Source organism: Lygodium microphyllum, chromosome 1 (genome assembly GCF_053477565.2).
Source record: "Lygodium microphyllum isolate KBCC chromosome 1, Lygodium_microphyllum_v1.1.10, whole genome shotgun sequence".
Classification (NCBI taxonomy): domain Eukaryota; kingdom Viridiplantae; phylum Streptophyta; class Polypodiopsida; order Schizaeales; family Lygodiaceae; genus Lygodium; species Lygodium microphyllum.
The window spans coordinates 98,128,914-98,142,107 of NC_141135.1; the positions used below are offsets into that span (position 1 = coordinate 98,128,914).

Genomic DNA, 13,194 nt, shown 5'->3' on the forward strand with positions numbered 1-13,194 from the left:
TCCTCCTCCTCCTTCTTCTTCTTCTTCTTCTTCTTCTTCTTCTCACTCTCCATCTTCCTCTCCTTCTCTTCTTCTCTCCCTTCTTCTCTCCTTCTCTCTCTCTCTCTCTCTCTCTCTCTCCTTCTCCCTCTTCTCCTTCTCTCTCTCTCTCTCCCTCTTCCTCTTCCTCTCTTCACACTTTTCATGGGGGGGGGGGGGTGCAGTTGTCAAACAAGCGAGGAGGGGGGGGTATTGCTATGTCGAGATGGAGGGGGGGAAGCTTCTGCAGAACTCAGGGGGGTGCTCAGCTTGAGGACGTTGGAGGGGGGCCGCTGCCTATCATCGAGGGAGGAGGGGGAGGTTTATAAGGTGGAGGGGGAGGTGGTAAGGCGATGCCTCCCGCCACCTGGGGGGTTGCATGCCCCCCTTTCTTCATTACTCCTACTCTCTCTCTCTCTCTCCCTACCATGCACATGGCAGGGGGAGAGAGAGAGAGAGTTTAAAAAAAAAAATCAAAAATTTTTGAAAAATCTAGAAGGGGGGAGTTCCTATGGGGGGAGGCACGGGGGTCACAGGGGGGGGGGGGGGACATTACAAAAGAGGAGAGTGAGTCACCATGCAAGCATCAAAGAGTGAATTCAGAGGGGGATAGCAATGAGCTGGAGCCATCCATGGAAGCTAGAGGTAGTGATCTTCATGTATCTAGGAATGTGATGGAGTCGACAAGGGATGATATGAGCATTGTCCAAGATGTTCCAAAAAATAGACTCAAAAGTCTTCTTGCCATATCATTTGAGTTAAAAAGGTGAGAGAGGGATATCAAGAATGCTAAGGAAAAGCTAAAATCCATAGGTCGACATGATAGTTTTGAGATTATGTCTAAGGATAAGGAAGGGAAATCTTTGTTTCAAATTTGGTGTGAGGAGTGTGAATGCTCTTATGGTCAAGGAGGACATGATACTCTATACAATTTCACACACTCACATATCAAGTCATTATCTCATTTACAAGCTATTGGCTTGGATAAGAAAGGTAAGAAAAGGCATGACATGCTTGGAGTCACACCATCATTGGAGGAAATAAAGACAAAAAAAAAAAAAAAAGATGAAGCAATGTTTGAGATCTCTTCTTTTGGAAGTGAGAATGATCTAGAATTTCAACTTGTTCCTGAAACTATCGGAGACTACACTACCTTGTCAAAGGTTTTGATAAGGTGTCCATTGGATGATAAGTGGCTACCATTCTTCCCAAAGACAGGTTCTTTGAGATTGTGCGTGATAGAGCACATGAAGTCAAAGCTTCATGTGAAAGCCACTACTAAAGGAGATGGTGATGATCTTAAGAAAGTAGGCCGCCCAAGTAAAGTAATGGTCTTGGACAAGAATGAAAGAAATCTGATTGGTTTTTTTAGACCAAGCCAATCCACCGGTACTTAATTCAAGAAAAGGGTGTTTGTTTTTTTTTACAATAAAATTTTTACTCTAACTAATAGTTTTCACTATGTTTGATATGTAGATGCTTCCAATGTATCAAGTTCTAAGAGAACAATAGAATTTATGTACTGTGCAGAGGAGAGTTTGCTTGCTACTCTTTATTGGGGATTTTGGCAAGGATCATATAAGTTTAGAAACCACATGATCAATGTAAAGTGTTTCTTGGATGATAATAGAGGAGGTGTGCATTGGACTTGTGAGCCAAGCACAAAGGCAATGATTTTATTGGGAACAGAGCTTGTTGAGATCAATGGCACATTTCGTCACAATGATTGCAAGTGGGTAAGTTTTGAGGGAGTTCCCTTCTCCAATCTCCAGTGCTCATCATGTGCATCCATTTCCAAGGAGAGAGACATTTTCATGCGTGTGTATCGAGACATGCACTCTAGAGGGGAAAGAGGATTAAGAGACACTGGAGGTGGTAGAAGATTGGATTACTTGACTCATTTTGAGATATTGAGAATTGCTAAGACTAAAAATATAATGGTTAGACGACTCAAAAAAGAAATATGGTTCACACAAAGGTTGCTACTTTGAGTGTAAAGGTGAGGAGTCTTCAAGAAAGTGTTTCTGAAGCCTTGGTACGAGGAGATGCAAAGAAGTTTTGCACTGATATTGTCAATGCACATAAGCATGGATTATTTGAGGGGAAGAAAGCTTTGTTTGACTTTTTCATTGACGTCTCTCAAAACATAGGAAGAGTGGGTTGAGGAAAGTGATATTCTGATACAACAAAAAATCTATTTGAAGCAGTTAAGATTTGGGGAGGTACAAGATTGCATAACTTTCTGTCCATGAATCTTCAAGGTCCACATCTTTCAACTACATCTAAGGCTATTGAGAAAAGCTCTGTGTTATAGGATCGGATTGAGAGAGGATGTATTCAAGCATGTGGTAGAAACATATAAGCATCATATGTTGAAAAATGGGCTTTGCATGGGAAGTGCACCTATCATTGTTGCTGAAGATGAGACTATGATCAAGAGAATGGTGAAGTGGATAGCAAGAGATGACCAACTTGTTGGTTTTTGTGGAAAGAAGATAGGTCACACATGCATTTAAAATTTTGTAGTACTTGTTGGAGATGGTGAAAATGGTTATCATAGAATTTTTGATGCATTTGAGCATAATGTGATTGCCCACTATGCAAGAGTATTGATTGCAAATCCTCTTGCTGAATGCTTGCCAAAGTTAGTTCTTCTTATACAACTAACTTGTAATAGGTTTTGACTCTATGTCCATCAAGGAGCAATGGAAAGAAGTCATTTTGCATTGGAATATGTATGTGAAGGATATGATTGAACCAATACTTGGTCATGCTTCTGATGGAGATTCAAGGCAAAGAATGTCGATTGAGCCAGATCTAGGACATGGTAGTTAGTTATGGTGGATGGAAGGAGAAGAGTAAACTCATGATGGAGAAGACAAAGACACTGTTTGTTACACAAGTGAATTAGGTTCCAAGATTGAGATTTGGACTCATAAACACAATCTTGTGTATGTGGACAATGACACTGACACTTTACTGATAAGAAAAGAGTACTGTCATTGCATTAAGAAAAGGAAGCAAGTACAATGCTTTATAGGAAAGTAGGAAACTACAGTAGGCACCACTGTGCATATGGGATAGGTAAGCCTGCATGTCCTTGGCCCTGAAGCTCCATACAAAGAGGCTGTTAGTGAGTGTGATTGCTGAATCTCAACATCCCTCCTCAATCACAACTAGAAAGGCACAAAGTGTGTAGAGGCTGTAATGAGAACCACCTGCAAAGTGTGGGCACACCACAAACATGGTAGACACCAGAGGTTGTCGCAGAAAAGGCTAAGTGTGGGCACCAAAACATGATGGACATCCAGAGGCTGTAACAAGGGCCTCACAAAGTGTACAGGGACTGTAGTGCCAAGTTAGATGAGGAGTTTACAAAGCTTATGGCAAGAAGCATTAGGACAAGGAAATACAAGGCTTTTAAAACAGTCTATCAGAGTAATGAGAGTAGAAGGACTGATGAGTCTTGTCCTTTCGATCCTGGTGGTCTTCATCTTCATCTTCATCTTCATCTTTTGGTCCATGGTCTTCTTCTTCTTTCACAGTTGCAAGATAGGCCTTTTGGGACCTCTTTCTAGCATGACAGAACTTCTCAGTGTGTCCCGTCCTTTTGCAGAAGCCACAGAAGAGTGGTTTCTTTTTACCTTTGTATCTGTTGTTTACATATAACATTTGTTCATCCTTTGAAGTGCTAAGTTCTTCTTTGCTTTTAAGTTTCTTTTCTTCCTCTAGTAGAGACCCTTTAATATCAACAAGTTGAGGATCAGGCATATTGGTTGGAGTGGTTGATACATTATCATAGGCAGGAGGCAGACTTTTTAACAAGACACCAATACAAACAACTTCATCCATTTTTAGCTTTATCCCTGCAAGTTGAGTAAGCAGGATTACCATGTAGTTCAGATGGGATGCTAGGGATGTATGAGGCTTCATATCAAGTCGGAAAAATTCAATCAATAGACCATACTTAGACGACTTTGACTGTGCACCAAATAAGGTATCTAATTTGTCCTAAGTGTCATGGGACGTGTCACAGGCATCCACATGATGGATGTAGCTATCATCCAATTCTAGCTTAATGATGGCTTGTGCCTTGTCATCATTCTTTTGCCAAGTAACTGCAAGGTCCGCATCCCGAGGTTTCTTCTCTTTGCCATTGGTAATGGCCCAAAGACCCTTCTTCATCAGAATGAGCTTGATGCGGGTTTGCTAGGTGTGAAACCCAACTCTCTTGAATTGAGCATTTGGAGAGTCTTTTCCCATGTTGGATAGCAACAACAAATCAATACCAAGATTCTCAGATGTTACAGGTGAAGGAGCAAATTACAATGTGTCAAGAGACACAAGTAATGGTAGTGTGAAAACACACTATGTAGAGACTTGATGTTGAGCTTGAATCTTCCTTGCTCGGGGTCGTTGATCCTTCTTCAATCTTCTCAGGTCCTTTCCCTCCTTGATTTGGTGCTGGGACAGTGGATCAGAGTGGGCTTTAGCTTGGTTTAGTGTTAAGAGTGAGAAAATGAGAGAAAAAATGAGCTTGGGAGATTTTGGCTATGGTGGAATTAGGGTTTTTGAGACAAGGGCCTGATTTTTCAGCTGTGAACTCAATAGTTGATCATTTTCAAAAGTTTTTTTAATGAAAATGAAGCTTACTTCAAGGGCTATCAAATCCCCATGGAGATCGACCAGATCGTGGGTAGTACGGCGCGCGCAGAGCAGGAAGACGTAGGCAGACACAATTTCAGATAGAGGCGATGATTTCTGCAATGCCGACGTCAGGGCACAGTAATGTTGGGCTTTAATGTGATGGAGAGTTGCGCCTAATGTTGGGGAACATCTTCCAAGAAGAGGTCGTAAGCTGATTTGACCTATAGAGGGAGATCTCAGCCCTCTATTAGAGGTATGTCCAGGCTGGCTGTGGTAGCCATAGGACAAAAGCAAAGAAGAATGACAATGCTGGAGCTATAGGAGCCCAATGTTGGACTGTTAGGAAACAGAGGGAAGCTCAATGAGTTTAGGAAAAATCCTTCAGAAGGAAGCGCGTGGAGATATTGCTTTGTTTGGGAGATCCAAGGCCTCAAAGGCAGGTAGGTGCAGGTTTGGCTATGGCTGCCAAACAGGGCAGTGAGAAAAAAAAGTAGAAGATGAAGTCTTGAGCTGGACTGAGCTTAAGCTGAGCTAGATGAAAGTGAAATGGAGCTGAAGGAGTAGTACCATGCTCGTCTATGCTCTGATACCATGTCGATTGAGCCGGATCTAGGACATGGCAGTTAGTTATGGTGGATGGAAGGAGAAGAGTAAACTCATGATGGAGAAGACAAAGACACTGTTTGTTACACAAGTGAATTAGGTTCCAAGATTGAGACTTGGACTCATAAACATAATCTTGTGTATGTGGAAAATGACATTGTCACTTTACTGATAAGAAAAGAGTACTATCATTGCATTAAGAAAAGGAAGCAAGTACAATGCTTTATAGGAAAGTAGGAAACTATAGTAGGCACTATTGTGCATATGGGATAGGTAAGCCTGCATGTCCTTGGCCCTAAAGCTCCATACAAAGAGGCTGTTAGTGAGTGTGATTGCTGAATCTCAACAAAGAAAGCTTATGGTTGAAGATTATAGCTCTCTTACAAGTGTTCGATACTCAATTCCTTGGAAAAGTTGGCCATTCACAACTTCTATGGAAGATTATGGAAGCATCATTGGATTACATGACCAAGATTATATACATAATGGAAATAAGATGATTAATCCTCTAGATAATGCATCTAAAATATTAGTGCTTGGTAATGATCTCGTCACCTTAAATCATGTAGCCTTGGTATATCAAAGTTTCAAGGTTGATGATCATGGTTTGCAAGAAGGAGATATAGAGAGAAAAGATAGACAAAATTGGAGATCAGCACAGAGGATAGCTAGACATAAAGTTCAAAAATTTTTAGAGCTCTTGTAGATGGGATCCAATCATTGTCAAGAGAGAACACTTCGTACAAAGGTGTATCTCTCAATTGAGGCAGCATACATTGATATTTTTCTATCTCCTACGCTCAACTTGTATGAGCGTGTGAAAGCTGCTGGAATGGTATCCTTCTTTTTTAGGTACAAAAATCATGTTATCTATTGAACATATATAAATAATTAGCTGATATTTTATGTTCATGTTGTTGCTATGGTAGCACCATTATGTCTTATTAATCAGTTGATTTATGATGTTTTATTAGGATTTGGTGCATGTGGATCACCAAGCATGATGTATATAGACTCAAGCAAAACTTCATTAGTAGAGAAACTTTCATGGACATCCAATTGTCATGTCACTTTGTGGTTCTTCTCATAAAGATCTTTAGAGATAGATATAGTCATTTGGCAGTTCCTTTATCTTCTACGGGATCTGATACTTGTGAGAATTTCTTTAGTAAAGTAGGTGGAATGGTTAGCAATGAGAGGTGTTATGATGGTTAGCAATGAGAGGTGTTATGATGGTTGTGACTTGTTGAGTAGTGTGCAAGAGCATTGAATAGAATTTCAGAGTTTCAAGCAAGTTCAAATCTAAGTTTTTTGGCAGCTCACTCAAAGCAAGAAAACATATGGGTTGATATGAATCATATGCCTGGCATTCCTTTGGCAAATTTAAATGACTACACGGTTGTGAGTATTGATGAGCAGATTGTATATGCATTAAAGGAGGGTTTAGCAGAAGAAAAGGTCATGTGTCATGAGCTTGGTATGGAAGGTGAAGCTTCATGGGGTGCCTTATGGGAAGAAAAAGATAACTTAAAGAATCTTGAAAACAATGCACATGACAATCTTGAAGAAGAATAAGAAGTTTCATTGGATGATTTTGTTGGAGATGTAATCATGGATACAATATTGGATGTTGATGAGAGGATACAGTTGCACAAAAAGTGAGCTTTGCCATGTCATGGATTCTATAGTTGACAATGATGAGAATGTGGTGAGCCAAATATCACCTTTTGTGGAAGCTAATGGGAAGACTTTGTGCAAGAGCACACTTGTGAGCCAATTGAATGGAAATCCAATGGTATCAAAGGATAGATTAACAAGGGTAAAAAGTGGAGTATATTTCTCATTTGAGATGAAGTCAAAACCTCAAACCAGTACTTGCCTTGGAATAGGATATGATTGTGCGGTTCTATTTAAAGATATTATACTTAGAGATAATACAAAGCTCAAAAGAAAAGGCAAGGTTGCAAATACTAGTCAAGGGGTCAAGAAAGGCATATGGTACCTCGGAAGAGTAATGAGTATGAGAATGAAGATAGGAAATGGTATGAAAGAGACAAGGGGCCCTTTTGATATTCTAGATCGTCCTCCAAATGTGGAGATTCATCTAGAATGGTATCGAAAAACCAAAGGAAGTAGATGCTACACATATGATATCGTTGATAATCAATCAGTGTCCTTGGAATCTATAATTGCTCTGGCAAATTTGAGCTATGATCCAATATCAAAGAAATATCAACTTGATCCCAATGACTATAAGATCTTCAACAACTATGTAAAAGATAGATAAGGTAATTTGAAGCGCATAGAGTAAAATACAAATCTATAATAGTTTTAATGTGTTGTCCTTATGCATTAGTATTAAATTAATAATCTTGTTTTTCTTTGTAGGTTGAAAGCTGATATGTATACATCATACATGCTACGAAGAAATATCAAATAACTTTTGTGGTCATCTAGTTATTGTATAATTTGAGTTTTAGAGTCATAAACATTTATGACCATTTTGTGTGTAATTTGAGTTTTAAGGTCATAAACTCTCTCCATCACTCATGTGCACGAAGCAACTTGCAACCACACTTGGCACGAAACGTTTATGAGCATTTTGGGTGTAATTTGAGTTTTAAGGTCATAAACTCTCTCCATCACGCATGTGCATGAAGCAACTTGCAACCACACTTGGCACGAAACGTTTATGAGCATTTTGGGTGTAATTTGAGTTTTAAGGTCATAAACTCTCTCCATCACTCATGTGCATGAAGCAACTTGCAACCACACTTGGCAATAGCCAGTAGTTTTGGGTCCCCATCTTAGCCACCAATATGCAATAGAAAAGGCATATGGCTGCATTGGCAATCCTTTGATGGTGAAGAAAAGTATATGTATTGATAATCTTATGGTAATGAAGCAAAGTACATTGCAACATTACAGTTTTGGAGGTATCTTCAACATGTATTTCATTCAAGGATATCTATGATTGCTAAGTTCACTCATTCATGTGTATTGTAATTTGTGACTACTAACTGTGAGAAATGCGGGATCTAGAGCATGGCAAAGGCGGAAGCTATGGAGGATGGAAGATGAAGATACTACTCATGTTGACATTGACAAAGAAGACAACTGTTACACAAGTGAATTAGGTTTCAAGATTGAGACTTGAACTCATAAACACAATCTTGTGTAGGACTGACAATGACACAGTGACTTGACAGAAAGAGACAAGTACTATTGCATTATCTTCATATGAAAGTGATAGTCAAGTACATCATTATATAGGAATGCTTGGTAGCACATTTCATCACTGTGCCTATGGGATCTGTCTCTCTTCCTAGAATGAACTGTACCTTCCTAGCCTAGTTGTTCCATACAAAGGGGCATACATAGGGTGTGATTGGCAGATTCTCAACACCCCTCCTCAATCACAACCTAAAAGTACAAAGTGTGTAGAGGCTTTAGTGAGAGCAGTACCTGCAAAGTGTGGGCATACCACAAACATGGCAAAAACACTAGAGGCTGTCACAGAAAAGGCTAAGTGTGGGTACCATAAACATGGTGGACATCCAGAGGCTGTAACAGGGGCCTCACAAAGTGTACAGAGGCTGTAGTACAAGGCTACATGAGGAGTTTACAAAGCTTATGAAAGGAACATTAAGGCAGGTACAATGCTTTTAAAACAGAAAATGAGAGACAGGGACCGATAGGCCCTTGTGGTCTTTTTCAGCATATGCTATTTCTTTGTCAGCATCATGGAAAATCTTCTTATCTTTCTTCTCTTCTTCATGATCTTCTTGGTCTGCTCCTTTATTGACTTTGCTTGTAGCATTTTTGAGTTTTCTCTTCCAGTTGTCCCCCCCAAGCAAAGTGGTAGACATGTCTTCAGAATCTTCAAATGGATTCATTGATTTCTCTTTGGTGTAGGTAGCTCCATTTCCTTCTGCAAGTAGAGTAAGAACATCTTCTATGTCATGTAAATAAGCAACACAAGTCATGTTACTCTTCATGAAGTGTATCCACATAGAAATCTTCCTGATTTTCATTGATATGACCAAGAATCAGCTTCAAATCTGAGATAAATCAGTAAGAGTGTTGTACTCAAGTGTATCAAAGGATACAAGAAAAATAGTGTCAAATAACACTTGATAAGTATCAATAGATACTGTTCTTGATGAGCCTGATGTTGATGCTGGATCTTCTTGAACCTTCTTCTTGTTGATTTTGATGTTTTGATTTCTTGCTGAAGACTGAGTTTTGGAGTAGATCAGAGTAGCAAAACCTTCAGTTGATTGAAAAGCTACTGTCACTCAAGTCTATGAGAGGTCTTCAAATCTTCAATGGTCTTTAAGTGCTTCAATGCTTCAGAGATCTCCCCTCCTTGATTTGATGGACAAATGTTCTTGGAGACTAATCAAATCAGTGAATCAAAGTGGCAGGGTTTAGCTTGACTCAAGCCAATAAGGAAAATCAAGTGAAATGGAAGCTTGAAAAAATGGCTATGGAGTCCCACAGTTAGGGTTTTCAGCCTGACTGGTTTTCGACCTGGCGCAGCTCGTAGGACGGATTATTTGGTGTGCTGTTGATGAGAAGCAAGCCTATGGGGTAAGCTTCAAAAGCCCTAAGGCCGCAGGGTACATCGTGCAGCGCAGAGGTAGAATCAGACGTACGACCAGCACAGGCGCAGATCTGGACAGCAATCACGACTCTGAGCAATGCTGGAGCATAGACGGACCAATGTCAGACTGTGATGTACCAGGAGGCTTCGCCCTGACCTAGAGAAGATATTCATAGAAGAAATTGTGAGGAGATAAGGTCTGTAGAGGAAGATATGGAGGCTCCAAGTACTGCAGGTCCAGTTTGGCTATGGCTGCCAAGGGGTAGAGAGTGAAAATGAAGTTGGAGATTAAGTTAAACACTTGAGCTGAGCTGGATAGAGATCATGAGAGACTGAGGGAGCAGAGAGAGGACCTGAAACATGTTAAGCCATGCTCAGCTGCGCTTTGATACCATGTGAGAAATGCGGGATCTAGAGCATGGCAAAGGCGGAAGCTATGGAGGATGGAAGATGAAGATACTACTCATGTTGACATTGACAAAGAAGACAACTGTTACACAAGTGAATTAGGTTTCAAGATTGAGACTTGAACTCATAAACACAATCTTGTGTAGGACTGACAATGACACAGTGACTTGACAGAAAGAGACAAGTACTATTGCATTATCTTCATATGAAAGTGATAGTCAAGTACATCATTATATAGGAATGCTTGGTAGCACATTTCATCACTGTGCCTATGGCATCTGTCTCTCTTCTTAGAATGAACTGTACCTTCCTAGCCTAGTTGTTCCATACAAAGGGGCATACATAGGGTGTGATTGGCAGATTCTCAACACTAACTAGATGTTAGTATTAGGAATTTCAAGGTGCTTGGTAAGAGGTTGAACCCAAGTTTTTCTTAGAGAAAAAAATTAATTCTTTAATTTTTGTTTGATTTTTTTTCTTGATTTATATTAATCATAGTGTGGGAGGGGGAGAGTTGGCACTCTCCCATGGTTTTGATAGAGAGATTCAACTCCCCTTCTTCCAAAGAGAGCTTGGTGTCCGCTTGGTGTAGTCACTTTAAGTATAAAGGGGTTCGATTCCCCTACTCTCTCTCCTCATGTGGTAAGGTGGCACAAGCACTCAAAAACATTGTGACACATACTTCGATGGTATCCAAGTGCCACTACATAAATCACTTTGTGATATAACCATTTTGATACTTTTAATTGCTTAGGATAATTCCAACTTTTAAAAAAGAAAGTTAGTATATGTTCTATGACGACTTACATTTAAGAAAGGGAATACATAAAAGTCATACATGTATGTATCTTATAAGCTTAAATAGGTTAGCCTTACAAGCTTCATAAATAGGGTTTTTTTAAGAAGTCCTTGCATGTAGGTGACATGTTTTCTTTACTATGAGTGAACCCCCCGTGTATGGCCTGAATCAAGCTCTGAGAGCCTGGCATGCAAGGATCAGTAATTACTTACAAAGTTTGGGATTCATTGTTGGCAGGGCTAATCATAGTCTATTTACGAAAAATACATTTGGTAGTAAGTTTGGTTATCTATGTTGATGATTTGATAATCACAGGTAATGATGACTTGGGGATACAACATATTATACAAATGCTGAAATTTGAATTTGATATGAAAGACTTAGGTGAACTGAAGTATTTCTTGGGTATTGAGGTGATCAAGACTGAAAATGGTTTATGGGCTAATGCAAAAACACTATGCCATGGAAATTCTGAAGAAATATGGCATGGTTGTTGATAAATATGTCATATCCTATGGTTGTATGTAAAGTGTCTTTAAGTTTGGGGTATCTATCTTTTGAGGATACCATTTTAGTGTGTGTGGACTATAGGAGAAATAGAAGAGAATAATGGAGGAGGAGAAGACATTGAGCTCCTAACTTCCTATCTAAGTGGCCTCACTGACTCCCTTCACTTCGGTTTTGTCAGTTGGTATCAGAACAGGGAGATTGTAAAGTTTGTAGTAATAGCAATGCTCAGGCCTCCTACCCATCAGAATCCTCAAAGAATTTCTGATATCTTTCGAGAATCCCAAGGCAGACAATACATGGACTTTTCGAAGACACTGCTAAGTTTTGCATGGCAGGCGCAAGCTGAAAGCGACGGATGGAGCCACAAAAGATGTTCTTTGCATCAGAAACCTCCCAACTCCACGATTCATTCCTCATGACCGGCTAGCAATGTCTATTCCACCATTGATTCCAGAACCACTAGCAACTGGATTATATGTACTAGCAACTCCTGGCCCAGATAACATTGCGTGTGTCCCATTAGCTTTTCAAGTTGACTCACCATATGTTGTTGCTGCTGCAACACTGCAAGTAGAAGAAAAGAATCATCATCGTCATCATCAGCCAAGGCCGAGGGAGCAGAGCAGCCCGATCGAAGACAGATTGAATGGGGATTGTTTGGTTACCTTGACAACTCCTGTGATTTCTCATCAATTCGTGGAAGATTATTCCAGCAGAGGCCTTGATGCAAGATAACTTGAACGTACACCAAAAGCGTGCAGAGTACCAATCTTAGAGGGATCATGTAGGTTGCTGTCCCCGAGGCATAGCAGCTTTAATCCGGTTTGCCATTTCCACTACATTATGCTTAGTTGACAAGTCTAGTGTACAGAGGACTGCTTCTGCAGAGAAATAATTTGAAGAAATATGCCTGTAAATGGTCTCCCCAAGACTGGTTTTTCCAGTATTGGGCAGTGCATCCCAATACACTGCGGGCACTTCCATTTCAATCAAGACTTGACTATTTATTGACATTACAGCCTTCAGTATCTGGTTTACACATTCCCTTTGATGTTGCAGGGACCGTCTTCCTGTTTCTGAAAGACCATTTATGGAGACTTTTGGAGTAGGCAACCACCACTTTTCTTCTTGTCTTTGTGGAAGCCTTTGTACACCATAACCATCATCTTCCACAACAACAATGTCTTGGTCAACGTACCAAAACTTTGTTTCACTGAAGCTATCTAAGCAATCCAGAAGCATTGCATCCAACTTTCGTAATGCAGGAAGATTGACCTGGATATCAGAACGAGGTTTGCTGATCATTACCTCGACTCTACTACCATCTAAAAATGTTTCCCAAGAAGGCACAAGCTCTACAATTCTTCTGCAACTTCAGCTTGACAAGTACTTTTAGCTAGGCACAAAAAATTGCATAAAAATTACAGGAAAAGTGGTCAACTTTAGACCCATGTTTTGATGCTTTTTTTGGGTTATATAGACATCGTGTGGGATCCAATTTGGATGTTTCTTGTTGGGAACTGAATGTATGACATGTTGGCATCATGGATGGATGTATATGACAGTTTTGGACACATGTATGACAATCATATTGCTGAATACC

The 13,194-nt window shown here is 40.0% G+C and overlaps 3 pseudogenes; 2 read left to right on the top strand and 1 right to left on the bottom strand.

Annotated features, from left to right (window-relative positions):
* The first annotated feature begins 1,850 nt into the window (after positions 1-1,850).
* LOC148041441 (uncharacterized) lies at positions 1,851-2,702 on the top strand (annotated as a pseudogene).
* A 3,550-nt stretch (positions 2,703-6,252) lies between these two features.
* Positions 6,253-10,035, top strand: LOC148041442 (uncharacterized; annotated as a pseudogene).
* A 2,336-nt stretch (positions 10,036-12,371) lies between these two features.
* On the bottom strand, positions 12,372-12,896 carry LOC148041443 (rop guanine nucleotide exchange factor 7 pseudogene; annotated as a pseudogene).
* Positions 12,897-13,194: the final 298 nt, after the last annotated feature.